This window comes from Nicotiana tabacum, chromosome 22 (genome assembly GCF_000715075.1).
Source record: "Nicotiana tabacum cultivar K326 chromosome 22, ASM71507v2, whole genome shotgun sequence".
Classification (NCBI taxonomy): domain Eukaryota; kingdom Viridiplantae; phylum Streptophyta; class Magnoliopsida; order Solanales; family Solanaceae; genus Nicotiana; species Nicotiana tabacum.
The window spans coordinates 146292441-146310546 of NC_134101.1; positions in this window are offsets into that span (position 1 = coordinate 146292441).

An 18106-nucleotide genomic window follows, 5' to 3' on the forward strand; every position below is an offset into this window, starting at 1 on the left:
CCTCTACTCTCCTAGAAATACTCACCACCTGTTGATATGCGATATTCGTCTATAACTCCTGGGCCATGCTGGACCTGATGCTAGGAATGAGCCCCTCAATAAACTGGAAAACCCTCTTTCGAAATGTAGAAACCAAGGTCGATGCATGCCTAGCCAAGTCACTAAAATGGAAAGCATACTCTGAAACAGTCAGAGTACCCTACGCAAATGCTCAAACTCCGTGCCCCATGTGTCCCTGAGGCTCTGAGGGACATACTCCCACAAAAACATATTCGAGAATTGAGTCCATGTAAGGGAAGCTGCTTCAACCGAACTATCCAACTCAAAAGTATGCCACCACTGATAGGCTGCCCCTCGAAGCTGGAAGGCAGTGAAAGAAACCCCACCCAACTCTGCTATGCCCATAGTGAGGAGGATATGGTGGCCCTCCTCCAGAAATACCTGAGCATCCTCTGATGCTAGACTACTAAATGTAGGAGGGTCGTACTTCTTGTACCTCTCAAGCTTCCGCTGCTCCTCCTCTGAAACTGCTGCCCAACCCTCGGGCTGAGCTGGGGCTATAGGCGATACTGGTATAACCTCTAGGATCTAATCGACTTGAACCCGCTGCTCTAGGCTACGGGTGGCGGGAGTTTGTGCTCCTCCCCCGACCTAAGATATGGCTGTAGCAAGAGGAATCAACCCTGCCTGAGCTAGAGTGTTGTACATGCACATGAACTATGCAAGGGTCTCCTGGAGAGCTGGAGTAGTAGTAGTAGTAGCATATCTGGTGCTTGGGCTCCGGCTGTAGCTACTGGTGGCTCCTCTATAGCAGCTCGCCCCGGTGCTCTGGCTACGCCACGCGCGTCCTCGGCCTCTGCCCCGGCGCCGGCCTCTGGCGGCTCTAGTAGGGGGCGAGTGCCTGGTCATCTCTTGTAGCACGTGTCCTCACCATCTATGATAAGGAATCAAATGAAGTGGAATTTTCCTAATAGTTTCATAGCCTCCCGAAGATAAGTACAGGCGTCTTCGTACCGATCCGCAAGACTCTAATAAACTAGCTTATAACTCATGACTCCTACGAATCTAGAGCTCTGATACCAACTTGTCACGACCCTAGTTCTCCCTCTGTGAACCTGTCGTGATGGCAACTAGTCTCTACGACTAAGCCTAACATTTGTGGATAAAGGAACAAAACATGAAAGCTATCAACTAAAAGTAAATTTTAAACAAGAAAATACGATGCCGCTCGGCATATACAACAATCATTTTTGAACAGTATTTATAACTCTATCAAAACCCGAAATGTCATAAGTCACAAGCTAAAGAAGAACACAATGCTCCCATACTCCAGAATCTAATACAAGAAGAAAATACAAGAAGTCTTTAACTTGAGGAAGAGTAGATAAAGACTCCTAGGTTTGCGGACGCGGAAGATATACCACGAAGTCTCTATAGTCGTCTCGCCTCACTGGTAATGTGACTGAAAAGAGGTACTTGGATCTGCACACAAAAAAACATGTGTAGGAAAGGGCATGAGTACACCATAGTGGTACCAAGTAAGTGCCAAGCCTAACCTCGGTCGAGTAGTGATGAGATCAGGTGAGGGCCCTACTGGTATACATATATAACAAAATAATACAGAGTGAAATATCGCAGTAAAGATAAATACTAAAATTTAATGAGAATGAAATCATAGAATTACAACAGCTCAGTACACAGAGATAACAATAGGGGATCTCCCGGGATACCGTCCCGTAGTCCCAAACTTAAATATGCAGGGGGATCCCCTGGGATACCGTCCCGCAGTCCCAAATGTAAATGTGTAGGGGGATCTCCCGAAATACCGTTCGGCAGTCTCAAAGTAAATATACAGTACAGGGGGATCTCCCGGGATACCATCCCGTAGTCCCAAACGTAAATATGTAGGGGGATCTTCCGAAATACCATTCCGTAGTCCCAAAGTAAACATGTAACTCAATCAACATAAGCAACAATTTAAACAAGGAATTCTACAGTTCTGACTAAGTTCATATCAAAGAAGATAGGTAATTTTCGCTAAGCATGCTGTACGGAGTTCAGATAGGCAGTTAAGGTAGTTAAGACAGTTAAGACACGTAGGCATGCTTTCCTAAGCTAAATAGGATAGTTACATATACTAGTGTTGCTCAATTAAAGGAAAAATAGATATTTTCTTGACGAAAACGGGGGTTTTCAACAAATAACCCATGTACGCACTCGTTACCTCACGTACACAACACTCATATATCAAACAGTACCAAATCCTAAGGGGAATTCCCTCACACAAGGTTAGGCAAGCCACTTACGTCGAACCAAGCTGAAATCAATCCGAAATAACGCTCTTGCCACGAGTATCTAACTTCGAGTGGCCGAAATTTAATCAATTCAATTACATAATGTAAATATAGCTACAAGCAACTAATTTTGCTAATGAAATCAAAGCTAAGACAACAAAATAGAAAAATGCCTAAAAATCCTCCTCGCGCCCACGTCTCGAAATCGGGTAGAAGTCACAAATTATGAAAAACCATTCACTCACGAGTTCACTCGTGCAAAAATCATCCAAATCCGATGGCTAAATCCTATTCAAATCTTAGATTTTTGGTTGGGGAACGTTTTCCCCAATTTCCCAACTTCCTCATTCCAATTCTTTAATTTAATGAAGAAAACAACTATGGATTAATGAAATATGATCAAAATAGGATTAGGAATTGTTACCCAATGATTTCTTCTAAAAAACTCTCAAAAAATCGCCTTCCACCGAGCTTCAAATCAAATTTTGTGATATGAATTTCAAAACCTCGAAAATCCCCTTTTCTGCCCAGAAATTTCCGCTTCTGCGATCCCAAGACTGCATCTGCGGTCCTGCACCTACGGAATTGCCATTGCAGGTGCGGATTTTCACTTAATGTACCTCGTCGGCTTCTGCGATCATGAGGTTGCACCTGCAGATCCTCATCCGCTTCTGTGGTCCCAGACTGCTCCTGCGCTTCCATCACTCGCACCTACGGGCGTCGTAGATGCAGAACTCCCCTTGCTCCTGTGACCCTAGACTTCCTCCCAAAATCCGCTTCAGCGCTTGGTCGTCCACATATGCAGCCCCACACCTACGGTTCCCTACCGTAGGTGCGAAAACACTAGAACCAGCACACCTGAAAATCCTCTAAGTCCAAAAATTTTACCCGTTGAGCATCCGAAACACACCCGAGGCCCCCAAGACCTCAACCAAAAATACCAACCAATCCTAAAACACCATACGAAATTAGTCGAGCCTTTAAATCACATCAAAAATGTTAAAAACACAATTCATCCTCCGATCCAAATCTAATGAATTTGAAACTTCAAAATTCTACAACCGATGCTGAAACCTATCAAACCATGTCCGATTGACCCTAAAATTTGCACACAAGTCATATTCAACACTACAGACCTACTCCAACTTCTGAAATCGAATTCCGACCTCGATATAAAAAATTTCACTATCGGCCCAAAACTCTAAAAATTCGACTTTCGCCATTTCAAATGTAAATGAGCTACAGACCTCCAAAACACAATCCAAACACATCCCAAAGCCCAAAATTACCTAACAAAGCTAACAGAATCAATGGAACTCTATTTCGGAGCCATCTTCACACTGTTCTGACTACGGTTCAAATTCTAAGACTTAAGCTCTCATTTAGGGACTAAGTGTCCCAAAACACTCTGAAACGCCAAATGAATCATCGTAACAAGTCACATTAGCAGAAAACGATACAGGGAAAGCAGTTAATAGGGGATCGAGGCATAAATTCTCAAAATGACTGGGCAACTCATTTTATTGGGGGAAACTACCCCTTAGGATTTGGGTTGATTGTGCTATTTGTGTTATGTGAAAGCCATGTACGCAAGGTGACGAGTGGGTGCACGGGGCTATATGTGGTATTTTACCAATTTTAGATAATCTAGACTCTTTCCATCCAGTTAATTGAATTGTCATAACATGTTATATCTCTCATTGTTAATCTTCTCTTACATGCTCTATTTGACGTTGTTTGCACTTGTTCTACCTCTTACTTATGATTTTGCTCTTATTTTCTTTAGTTGAAGTTATTGCCATCCTTATTGTCTTGTTACCTCTTAATTGTTGAATCACTTTTGATTGAAGTTGTTATTTTGTGGAATATCATCTTGTTGAGTTATTGGTTTTGAAGTTGTAATAGCCATTATCACATTGAGGTGAAGTTATTAATTGTGGAGATACATTTCCTTGTTGAGAACTCTCATTCATTTTGTTATTGTTGAAAATCTTGTACACATTGTGGTTAAGCCATGGGCTATTTGTTGTGGAAATATTGGTGTTTTTGATTTTGTAGCATGTTGTGGCATATGGGCACTTGTGGTGCTAGTTGTGATTGTGTTGTGATATTGATACGCATGCAGTAGAATAAGGCTAGGGGTTGATATGCATGTGATGAGATAATGTGGGCTTGATACGCGTGTTGCTAGTAGGGGAAGTACTTGAAGCCACACGGTGAGATAAGGTGGGCTAAAATGCATGTAGCTATTTCGGGAAATATAATTTTCAAAACTAGATGTAAGGCTAACGTGGTGATATAAGGAAAGATTGTGATTGAAATTGTGAAATGTGAATACGAGACGGTACCTCGGTTGTGATTTTTATTGTACATTCCATGTTGGAACAACTTGTTGATTTGAACGATGATTGTTCTTCCTTCAATCATTCATCCGCATTTTGATTGTGCTTGGTTATTCGTTGTTATCTTGGTGTTGGAACAATTGTGATTTCTTGTGTGATTCATTCATTTTACGTGATCTGTTGTGTTGCTTTAACATGCCAATCTGTGCCTCTATTATAACTTGGTGAATTGATTGTAAATGTAAATTTAATTGCGTGGAGTCACTACAGTCAAAACTCTCTAAAATAACCTCATTTGTTCCGAAATTTTTTGGTTGCTATAGTGAAGTGCTGTTATAGAGGACATATATTATAATATACTATAATATTCGATTCCGAGAATAACTCGACTTTTATAGTGAATTGCTATTATATAATGATGTCGTTATAGAGAGGTCTAACTGTATATCATATTTTGTTGAGTTGTTGATAACATAATGATTTAAATAAAAGAATTATTAACATGCTTTATTCTATGTGCCTCTTAAGATAGAAATCGTTATCTCACTCGATGCCTTATTATTCTAGATGGTTATCGCACTTTTACTATAATTTGGGTTCTCAAATTATACTCATCACCCTGTTAGATGTTTACCTTACTTAAAATTGTTATCATATTTTTCTTTAACAAATTCTATATCTAATGAGTTAATTTAACTTATGTTTTGCTTTGTTTAAAAATGATACTTTTACTCAATTTTATTTATTTCTAAACTAAACCCATCTTATACTCTGTTTCGTACAAATTGTATATTTTTTTACTTTACTTGATTTCTAAAATAAACTCATTATTTCATTTGACACCCTACTTTATTCAAGATTGTTATTATATTTTATTGTGTCTAAATATATCTTTTGTTCATATAAATTAATATTTATCACGGTTGAAAAGTACATGGTAGTACGTGGGTTTTGCCGTGTGAAGGTGATTATTTTTGTGGGCACGGGGTGCCATATGTATAAGATTTAGAAATTGTGGTTCATGACTTGTGGTTTATGAGGTGTGGTGCCTCTGGGTAATTCTTGTTGTAAGTCCATGCGTTGGGAGAGATTTGATTATTTGAGTTGTCATTCATTTTTTTTATTTGAGTTCATTTACATCTTATCAGTGTTGTGATTATGTTGTTTCTTTATTACTCGTTTACTACTTGCTGCCATTTATGTTTCTATTACTTCATTGTTCGTTGTAAATTAATAATTTTTTCATCGTTGGTCTTACATTGATGTTTTTTCCATTGTTAGCTTATGTATATCTTGAACAGGTTTATATGTCTAGTAGGTGTCTTGACCTGGCCTCGTTACTACTCTGCTGAGGTTAGGCTTGATACTTACTTGGTACGGTTGTGTGTACTCATGCTATGCTTCTGCATATTTTTGTGCAGATCTAGGTATTCTGATTGTATTGTTGAGAGTTGCATCTGCGTGGCGGGAGACTTCAAGGTATTCTTGCTTGATGTTCGCAGGCCTCAGAGTCACCATCTTATTCCATTATGCTACTGTTAAATTGTAATCCAAAACGATATTGTGTTAAAAATTTCTAGTGTGTTTTAGTAGTGCTTATGATTCCATACTACCGGTTTTGAGAAATGTATAACAATTGGCCACATGTGGCTATGTATGTCATTTAATAGTTTATGATAAATAATTAAATAGTTCAATACTGTTATTAAATCAGCATATGTTAGACCTCATTTGTTTGTACTTAATGGAGGTCTGAATTTTAATCATTCAGATCTCAGACATTAAGTGCGTTTGTTTTTAAAGTCTGAATCTTAATTATTCAGATCTTTATCATTAAGTGTGTTTGTTTTTTTACTTCACAACCACTTAATGGGTCTGAATAAGTCTGTATGATTAAGATCTATAACAGAGACTTAATTTCATTGAGATGCTATCACATATTCATTATTAATTGCCGTCACCGCCTACCATTATCAACTACCACCATGCCTCCACCACCACCATACTCACCACCACCACCACCACCACCATGCCACCTCATCCTCAATCATAGCTGCCACCATTATCGACCATCACCAACCACTATCCCCCCACCACTCCGACCACCATATATCATTCTCACCCACAATCAACACTCATCCACCTCAACTACCACAACTAACCACCCCATTAGCATCAACAACCACAGCCGGCACTGCCCATCATTATAACCTACCCCACCCATCCACCACCTTCCTCAGTCATAACTACTACCACCACCCGCCATTATTAACTATCACCACCCACTACCACCATTCTCAATCATTCATCAACCAAAATTACCACCAACCACCGCCTCTAGTCGGCATTCACTAGTTAGCCATCACCACCAACAACTATCATATTTTAAAAATTATATATTTTATTGATAAAATATTAGATTAGTTAGTATTTCATTTGAATTTTATGTTTATTAATTTTCATATAAAGATAAATTTTATACATTCAGATGTTAAAAATCAAATAGTCTTAATTATTTCTATTCAGATCTTAATACACATCTTTATATATTCAGAGGTGTATTCAGATTCAGATGTTTTAATTTTATACACATTTTGATATTCAGATGTGTATTCAGATTCAACCGTCTTAATCTTAAAAAAAACAAATAAGGCCTTAGTCTTACCTAGTCTTAGAGACTAGGTGACATCACGACATCCTAAGGTGGGGAATTAGGGTTGTGACAAGTTGGTATCAGAGCTCTAGGTTCATAGGTGCTACGAGTCATAAGCAAGTTTAGTAGAGTCTTGCGGATTGGTAGGGAGACGTCTGTACTTATCTTCGAGAGGCTACAGAACTATTAGGAACCATTCCTTTCATTCCTTATCATGCGACATTGATTCAGTTTGAATCATATATCTTATATCCCTTTACATCCACTAGTATATGATGTTGCGCGCTTGGTATCAACTATGATCCGATCGTTTTTAATGCAGCGGATGGGCTATGAGGGGGCCATGGATGCTTTATCATTGTCTCGAGGTTTTGTCCAGACTAAGGACGCGGACGTGTTGGTAGATCTTTAGTTGTGCAAGTGTCGGATGCAACTGGTTCGTGTATCTGATTGGTGCTTGTCACGACCCTAAACCCAGACCCGGTCGTAATGGCACCTCTCGTGAAGACAAGGTCAGCCGACACACTTCCAATTTATTTTTAAGCAGTTAAGATAATACAATTAAGTCTTAAACATAATAAATCTCCCAAAAAGATAAGGTGAAACAGTACAATTGCAGAAAATAGGTACAACACAGCCCGATATCGGGGTGTCACCAGTCATGAGCATCTATCGTAAAAACTACAAGTCAGAAAAGAGTCTACACATCTAATAAATAATTAGAACAGAGGAAAACAAGATAGAGGGAGAACACTGGGCTGTGAATCGCCGGGCAGCTACCTAGTAAATCTCCGAAATCTGCTGGACAACTCTCAACCCTAGCAAGCAGGACCTGATACACCTGAATCTGCACACGGGGTGCAGGGAGTAAAGTGAGTACTCCAACTTAGTGAGTAATAATAATAAATGCAGATTGAGTAATATGAAACCACGTAAAGGCACATTAATAGACTATAAAGAAGCAATAAAAGCCAATAAAAACAATGAAATAGTGAAAAACAGGTATAGTCACTTTAGTTCAATTAAAAATTCTTTGGAATGCCTTTTCAACAGTTAAGCAAGTAAATTACAGGCAATTAGGAAAGATAAAGACATAAAGAACCGCCCCTCGGGCACAATACTAACAGAATCAGTCCCTCAGGCAACACATGGAACAATACCAGCCCCTCGGGCTATATCTCACATCACAATGGGTACCCGCACTCACTGGGGGTGTGCAGACTCTTGGAGGGGCCCATTACGGCCCAAGCACAATATCAAGCCATCTTGTGACATCATCACTAGGCTCTCGGCCTCATATCAACAATTAGTGTTTCCTCACAACATAGGCCCTCGGCCTTACTCAGTCAGAATCTCACAAGCCACTCGGGCAATTGTAAAGCATGGTGCTCAGCCCAAACTATCATTTAAAATATCATTTAAGTGTCAAAGCAGAGTAAGCATGGCTGAGTTATGAAAACAGCAGAATATAGCATGACTAAGTTCAAGTATAAAGTCAAAACAGTGAGGAAATATCAGTAAAAATTCCCTAAGGGTTCAAATAGTTGGCACGAGGCCCAAATGTGGCATTCAGTCCAAAACATGATGATAACAAATAGTTCAATCAAATACGCGGTAAAACAATCATTTGGGATGGACTAAGTCACAATCCCCAATAGTGCACGACCCCACGGTCGTCATCTTGCATGTGCGTCACCTCAATATAGCACAACGATGTGCAATCCGGGGTTTCATACCTTCAGGACAACATTTACAATCATTACTCACCTCTACCCGGTCCAAATCTCTAGCTCGCGATGCCTTTGCCCCTCAAATCGGTCTTTGGATGCTCCAAATCTAACCAAAATCAGTGCAAAACCATCAAAATATGCTAAGAGAACAAAGCCTACTCGAAAGAAATCAAATTATAACACAAATCCCGAAATTGACCAAACCCGACCCCCGGGCCCACGTCTCGAATTCCGATAAAATTTACATCAATGGACTCTTATCATTCCCCGAGTTTATTCATACCAAAAGCATCAAAATCCAACCACAAACGACCCCTCAAATCCCAAATTCTAAGTCTCCAATTACAAGCCCTAGTTTTTCAATGTTAGGCTTAATTTCCATGATTAATTAGGTAGAATTCACATTAGAATCGAGTATTAAGCCCATAAATCTTACCTCCAAGTGTTTCCCCTTGAATCCCTTTTCAATCCTCTTCAAAAAGCTCCAAAATCGCTAAAAGATGGTGGAAGTTAACTCCAAAATCGCGGACAAGATGACTATTTAAACATTCTGCCCATGCCTCAATTCCTTCTTCGCAAACGCGGTCAACGCCTCGCATTTGCGAAGCACAATATATCTTTGACCAAAATTCCTTCTTCGCGATTGTGACGCCCAGCTCACAAATGCGAAGGCATAACTCCCTAACTCATCGCGATTGCGACTCCCCTTCCGCGAACGCGAAACACAAACTAACCTGAACCTCAGCTGCTCAACTCCCTCTATGCGAACGCGGCTCCGCCTCGCGAACGCGATGCACAATATTCCAGCCCTTCGCGAATGCAAAACCTTCTTCGCGAACGCGAAGGCTAAATTCTTAGCCTCCTCAACTAACCCTTCGCGAACGCGAGGGCCTACTCGCGACCGCGAAGGCCATTTCTCTGCAACACAGAACAACTATTTTCTGCAACTCTCAAAATCTAGAAATGATCCGATTGACCACCCGAAACTTACTCGAGGCCTTGGGACCTCAACCAAACATGCAAACATATCCTATAACATCATTCAATCTTGTTCCGATCTTTAGAATGCTCAAACAACATCAAAATACCAAATTCGCATCGGATTCAAGCCTAAGAATTCCAAAATCTTCTAAATTACGCTTTTCATAAAAAACCCAATCAAACCACGTCCGAATGACCTGAAATTGTTTACACACATCCTAAATGGCACAACAGAACTACTACAACTCCCGGAATTACATTCCGACCCATATATCAAGATCTTACCTATCAACTGGAAAATGTCAAAAATCCAATTTCGCCAATTCAAGCCTAAATATACTCCGGACCTCTAAAACACATTCCGATCACGCTCATAAGGCCCAAATCACCTCCTGAAGCTATCCGAACCATCAAAATTCACTTCCGAACCCTCTAACACATAAGTCAACATCCGGTTGACTTTTCAAACCTAAGCTTCCTCAAAAGAGACTAAGTGTCTCAAACCTTACCAAATCCTTTTCGAACCTGAGCCAACTGACCCAGTCATATATAGATCCGATAGATAAAGCAATAAGAAGCAGAAATGGGGGAAACAGAGCGGTAACTCATGAGATGACTGGCCAGGTCATCACATCTTCCCTCTCTTAAGCAAACATTCGTTCTCGAACGAGTCAAGAAACATACCTGAAGCCTCAAATAGGTGAGGATATCTGCTCCGCATCTCCCATTCGGTCTCCCAGGTAGCTTCCTCCACGGGCCGAATTCTCCACTACACTTTCACTGAAGCTATATCTTTCGATCTCAACTTTCGAACCTGATGCTCCAAAATAGTTGGTGGCTCCACATCATAAATCAAATCACCATCCAACTGAACCGTGCTGAAATTCAGAACATAAGTCGGATCCCTAATATACTCGACAAGCTGGATGGCAAAGCAAGTTCATAAGCCACCTCCCCAATCCTCTGAAACACCTCAAAAGGCCCGATGAACCGAAGACTCAATTTACCCTTCTTCCCAAACCTCATAACACCCTTTATGGGTGAAACCTTCAACAGGGCCTTCTCACTAACCATGTAGGACACATCCCAAACCTTCCTATCAGCATAACTCTTCTGTCTCGACTGCACTGTACGGAGCCTCTCCTGAATTACCTTCACCTTTTCTAAAGCATCCTGCACCAAGTCTATCCCCAATAGCCTAGCCTCACCTGGCTTAAACCAACCAACTGGAGATCTACACTGCCTCCCATACAAAGCCTTATATAGAGCCATTTGAATACTCGACTAGTAGCTGTTGTTATAAGCAAACTCTGCAAGCGGTAGAAACTGATCGCATGACCCTCCAAAATCAATGACACAAGCACGCAACATGTCCTCCAATATCTAGATAGTGCACTCGGACTACCCGTCAGTCTGAGGCTGAAAAGTCATGCTCAACTCAACCTGAGTACCCAACTCTCGCTACACCGACCTCCAAAACTATGAAGTAAATTGAGTGCCCCTATCTGAGATGATGGAAACTGGGACACCATGCAAATGAACAATCTCCCGGATATAAATCTCTGCCAACCGCTTTGAAGAATAGGTAGTACACACAAGAATGAACTGCACGGACTTGGTCAGCTGATCCACAATCACCCAAATAGCATCAAACTACTTCAAAGTCTGTGGGAGCCCAACTACAAAGTACATGGTGATCCACTCCCACTTCCACTCTGGAGTATCCATCCGCTGAAGCAAGCTACTCGGTCTCTGATGCTCATATTTCACTTGCTGACAATTGAGACACCGAGCTACAAATCCCACAATATCCTTCTACATTATTCTCCACCAATAATGCTATCTCAAATCCTGATACATCTTCGCGGCACCCGGATGAATGGAATACCACAATCTATGGGCTTCTTCCAGAATCAACTCCCGAAGCCCATCTACATTAGGCACACATATCTGGACTTGCATCCTTAACACCCCGTCATCACCAATGGTCACATATCTGGCATCATCATGATGAACTCTATCCTTAAGGACAAGAAAATGAGGATCATCATACTGGCGCTCTCTGATGCTATCATATAAGGAAGACCGAGAAACCACACAAGCCAATACCCGACCGGGCTCCGAAATATCTAACCTCACAAACCGATTGGCCAAGTCTTGAACATCAACTGCAAGAGGTCTCTCCCCAACTAGAATATATGCCAAACTCCCCATACTCACCGCCTTTCGGCTCAAAGCATCGGGCACCACATTGGCCTTCCCCGGATGGTACAATGTAGTAATATCATAATCCTTTAGCAACTCCAACCACCTCTGCTGCCTCAAATTAAGATCCTTTTGCTTGAACAAGTGCTGGAGGCTACGATGATCAGTAAACACCTCACAAGACACACCATACAAGTAATGCCTCCAAATCTTCAACGCGTGCACAATGGCAGCCAACTCCAAATCATGAACGGGGTAGTTCTTCTCATGGGGCTTCAACTGACGAGAAGCATAAGCAATAACTCTACCCTCATGCATCAATACACACCCAATACCAACTCTCGAAGCAACACAATACACGGTATATGAACCTGAAGCTGATGGCAAAACTAACACTGGAGCTATGGTCAAGGCTGTCTCGAGCTTCTGAAAGCTCTCCTCACACTCATCTGACCATACAAATGAAGCATCCTTCTGAGTCAACTTGGTCAAGGGCGATGCAATAGATGAGAATCCCTGAACAAAACGGCGATAATAGCCTGCCAAACCAAGAAAGCTGTGAATCTCTGTGGCTGAATATGGTGTGGGCCAACTCTGAACAACCTCTATCTTCTTCGGATCAACCTGAATACCCTCACTGGACACCATGTGCCCCAAGAAAGCCACTGAACTGAGCCAAAACTTACACTTGGAGAATTTTGCATAAAGCTTCTCCTCCCTCAATCTCTGCATCACAACTCTCAAATGCTCCGTGTGCTCCTCTTGACTACGCGAATACACTAGAATATCATCAATGAAGACTATGACAAACGAGTCTAGATAAGGCCGAAACATGTTGTTCATCAAATGCATGAATGCCGTTAGGGCATTAGTCAGCCCAAAAAACATCACCAAGAACTCATAATGACCATATCAGGTCCTGAAAGCTGTCTTAAGAATATCCGAGTCCCTGATCTTTAATTGGTGGTAACCTGAACGGAGATCAATCTTGGAGAACACTCTCTCTCCCTGAAGCTAGTCGAACAAATCATCAATGCGAGGCAAATGATACTTGTTCTTAACTGTTACTTTGTTCAACTACCTATAATCAATGCACATCCTCATTGTGCCATCCTTCTCCTTCATAAATAGAACTGGTGCACCCCAAGGTGACACACTAGGCCGAATGAACCCCTTATCAAAGAGTTCCTAAAGCTGCTCCTTTAACTCCTTCAGCTCCGCTAATGCATACAATATGGCAGAATAGAAATGGGCTGAGTGCCCGGCACCAGATCGATACCAAAATCAATATCCCTATCCGACGACATGCCCGGCAGGTCTGCGGGAAACACATAGGAAAAATCCCTCACAACTGGAACATAATCAATACTGGGAGTCTCTGCACCGACATCCCTCACAAAGGCTAGATATGAAAGACAACCCTTCCCAACCATACGCTAGGCCTTTAAGAATGAAATTACCCTACTGGGAACATAATCAGTTAAACCTCGCCACTCAATCCGTGACTCACCCGGTATAGCCAATATCACTGTCTTAGCATGACAGTCCAGAATAGCACGACACAGAGATAGCTAATCCATACCTAAAATGACATCAAAATCTACTATACATAATAATAAAAGATCTACTCGGGTCTACAGACCCCCAATAGTCACCACACATGACCGGTGCACACAGTCTACAATAACAGTATCGTCTACCGGGTAGATATATGAATAGGTGAAATAAGAGACTCACAGGGCGTATCCAAATAACGAGCAAAGTATGATGACACATAAGAAAAGGTGGAACCAGGATCAAATAACACAGAAGCATCTCTATGGCAGACTGAAACAATACCTGTAATACCAGCATCGGAAGCAATAGCATCGGGTCTAGCTAGAAGTGCATAGAAATGGGCCTGACTTCCACCTGATCGACTTCCTCTAGGGCAACCCCTAGCTGACTGACCTCCACCCCTAGCTGGGTGGGTGGGTGGTGGTGAAGTAACTGGTGCTGAAGCCGATGGCTGACTCCTCTGCTGAGATGAACCTACCAGGCGACGAGGACACTACCTCCACATATGACCCATCTCTCTACACTCATAGCAACTACCGGGTGCTAGAGACGGGGACTGAAGGGAACCCCTAGCACCGAAATGACTAGCAGATGCACCTGGCATAGAAGAGCCCTGAATTGATGAAGCACATGACGAACTCTAAGCTGGAAGGGCACTAAGTGATGACTGGCCCTGATGAGAACTGTGAGAACCATGACCCGATGATGCCCCATGATAACCTAGGTGAGTTGGCTGAGCATGCCTGAATGGACGGCCTATGTCGTGCTGAAACTGACCTCTCGAAGGAGCGCCACTATAACTACCAGATCCTCAAGGCCTCTTGGCCTCCCTCTCCTCTCGCTCCTTGCGACAAACTAACTCAATTTCTCGTGCAATGTCTACAACCTCCTCAAAAGTAGCGCTAGTCACCCTCTCTCTGGTCATAAGAATACGAAATTAATAAGTGAGGCAATCAACAAACCTCTTAATCCTCTCTCTATCTATCATAACCAACCAAATCGCATGGCGAGCTAACTCAAAGAACCTCATCTCATACTGTGTCATAGTCATCTCTCCCTAACGCAACCACTCAAACTGCCTGCACAACTCCTCTCTGCGAGACTATGGCACATACTTATCCAAAAAGAGAACGGAGAACTACTTCCAGGTAAGGGGTGCTGCACCAATAGGCCTACGCCTATCAAAAGCCTCCCACCAAGTGAAGGCAGCTCTAGAAAACTGATAAGTAGTGAAAGTGACCCCGCTGGTCTCTAGAATACCCGCTGTACGAAGCATCCTCTAACACTTATCCAAGAAACCCTGGGCATCCTCGCCCTCTGCACCACTGAAGGTCGGAGGTTGAAGTTTACAAAACCTCTCCAACCTACGCTGCTCGTCCTCTAGTATGGCAGGAACTACATAGTCCTGAGTAGTTGCAATCGGCTGGGCTGGATGCACCCCCGGTGTCTGAAGTCCCTGCACGACCTGCTCAGGTGTGCGAGTGGCGGGAGTCTGATTGCCTCCCCCGACTTAAGAAGTAGCTGCGGCTGTAGTGACTGAACCCGCTTGAGCTAGGCCAGTGCAAACTGATAAAATCTAATCCAAGACATCTTGAAGACCCAAAATCACAATAGGCACAACTAGTGCCTAAGCTGGTACTGCTGGAGCATCCACAACCGGGACCTGATCCTGAACTGGGACGCCTGGTGGATCTGTAGGTGCTGCCCTAGCTGCTGTACGGGCCACACCCCTGCCCCTACCATGACCACGACCGCGTGCTCGGACTCTAGTGGCCATAGTTGGTGGCGTTGGTGGTCGTCCATCCTGACTGGTAACGCGTGTCCTCACCATCTGTGAGAGAATAAAATAATAAAAGTTTAGTACTCGGATCAACAAATTCGCACGACAAGAATTTCAAGAATATGAAGTTTTTCCAAAAGGTTCTGCAGCCTCTCGAGGATAAATACAGACATCTTCGTACCGATCTGCGAGACTCTACTAAACCTGCTCATAACTCGTGAGACCTATGTAACCTAGGCTCTAATACCAATTTGTCACGACCCTAAACCCAGACCCGGTCGTGATGACGCCTCTCATGAAGACAAGGCCAACCGACACACTTCCAATTTATTTTTAAGCAGTTAAGATAATACAATTAAGTCTTAAACATAATAAATCTCCCAAAAAGATAAGGTGAAACAGTACAATTACGGAAAATAGGTACAACACAGCCCGACATCGGGGTATGGCTAGTCATGAGCATCTATCGTAAAAACTACAAGTGTGAAAAGGGTCTACAAATCTAATACATAACTAGAACAGAGGAAAATAAGATAGAGGGAGAACACTGGTCTGCGAATTGCCGAGCAACTACCTAGTAAATCTCCAGAATCTGCTGGATAGCTCTCAACCCTCGCAAGCAGGACCTGATACGCCTGAATCTGCACACGGGGTGCAGGGAGTAAAATGGGTAATCTAATTCAGTGAGTAATAATAATAAATGCAGACTGAGTAATAAGAAATCACGTAAAGGCATATCAATAGACTATAAAGAAGCAGTAAAAGCCAACAAAAACAATGAAATAGTGAAAAATAGGTATAGTCACTTTAGTTCAGTTAAAAGTTCTTTGGAATGGTCTTTTAACAGTTAAGCAAGTAAATGATAGGTAATTAAGAAAGATAAACACATAAAGAATCGCCCCTCGGGCACAATACCAATAGAATCAACCCTTCGGAAAACACATGGAACAATACCAGCCCCCCGGGCTATATCTCACATCACAATGGGTACCCCCGCTCACTAGAGGTGTGCAGACTCCTGGAGGGGCCCTTTACGGCCCAAGCGCAATATCAAGCCATCTCGTGGCATCATCACTAGGCTCTCGACCCTATATCAACAATCAATGTTTCCTCACAACATAGGCCCTCGGCCTTACTCAGTCAGAATCTCACAAGCCACTCGGGCAATAGTAAAACATGGTTCTCAGCCCAAAATATCATTTAAAATATCATTTAAGTGTCAAAGTAGAGTAAACATGGCTGAGTTATGAAAACAACAGAATATAGCATGACTGAGTTCAAGTATAATGTTAAAACAGTGAGGAAATATCAGTAAAAATCCCCTAAGGGTTCAAATCATTGGCACGAGGCCCAAATATGGCATTCAACTCAAAACATGATGATAACAAACAGTTTTCAATCAAATATGCAGTAAAATAATCATTCAGGATGGACTAAGTCACAATCCCCAGCAGTGCACGACCCCACGCTCATCATCTAGCATGTGCGTCACCTCAATATAGCACAACGATGTGCAATCCAGGGTTTCATACCCTCAGGACAACATTTACAATCATTACTCACCTCTAACCGGTCCAAATCTCTAGCTTGCGATGCCTTTGCCCCTCGAATCGGCCTCCAGATACTACAAATCTAACCAAAATCAGTGCAAAACCATCAAAATATTCTAAGGGAATAAAGCCCACTCGAAAGAAATCAAATTACAACACAAATTCCCAAATTGGCCAAACCCGACCCCCGGGCCCACGTCTCGGATTCCGATAAAATTTACATCAATAGACTCCTTATCACTCCCCGAGTTCATTCATACCAAAAGCATCAAAATCCAACCAAAAACGACCCCTCAAATCCCAACTTCTAGGTCTCCAATTACAAGCCCTAGTTCTTCAATGTTAGGCTTAATTTCCATGATTAATTAGGTAGAATTCACATTAGAATCGAGTATTAAGCCCATAAATCTTATCTCCAAGTGTTTCCTCTTGAATCACTCTTGAATCCTCTTCAAAAAGCTCCAAAATCACTCAAAAATGGTGGAAGTTAACCCCAAAATTGCGGACAAGATGACTATTTAAACATTCTGCCCAGGCCTTAATTCCTTCTTCGTGAACGCGGTCAAAGCCTCGTGTTCGCGAAGCACAATATAACTTTAACCAAATTTCCCTCTTCACGATCTCGCCCATCTCGCGAACGCGAAGGCATAGCTCCCTAACTCATCGCGATCGCGACTCCCCTTCCACAAATGCGAAGCACAAACCAACCTGAACCTCAGCTGCTCAACTCCCTCTATGCAAACACGGCTCCACCTCGCGACGCGATGCACATCATTCCAGCCCTTTGCGAACGCGGAGCCTTCCTTTCAAACGTGAAAGCTAAATCCTCAGCCTCCTCAACTAACCTTTCTCGAATGCGAGGGCGTACTCGCGAACGTGAAGACCATTTCTCTGCAATACTGAACAACAATTTTCTGCAACTCTCAACATCTATAAATGATCCGATTGACCACCCGAAACTCACCCGAGGCCCCTAGGACCTCACCTAAACATGCCAACATATCCCATAACATC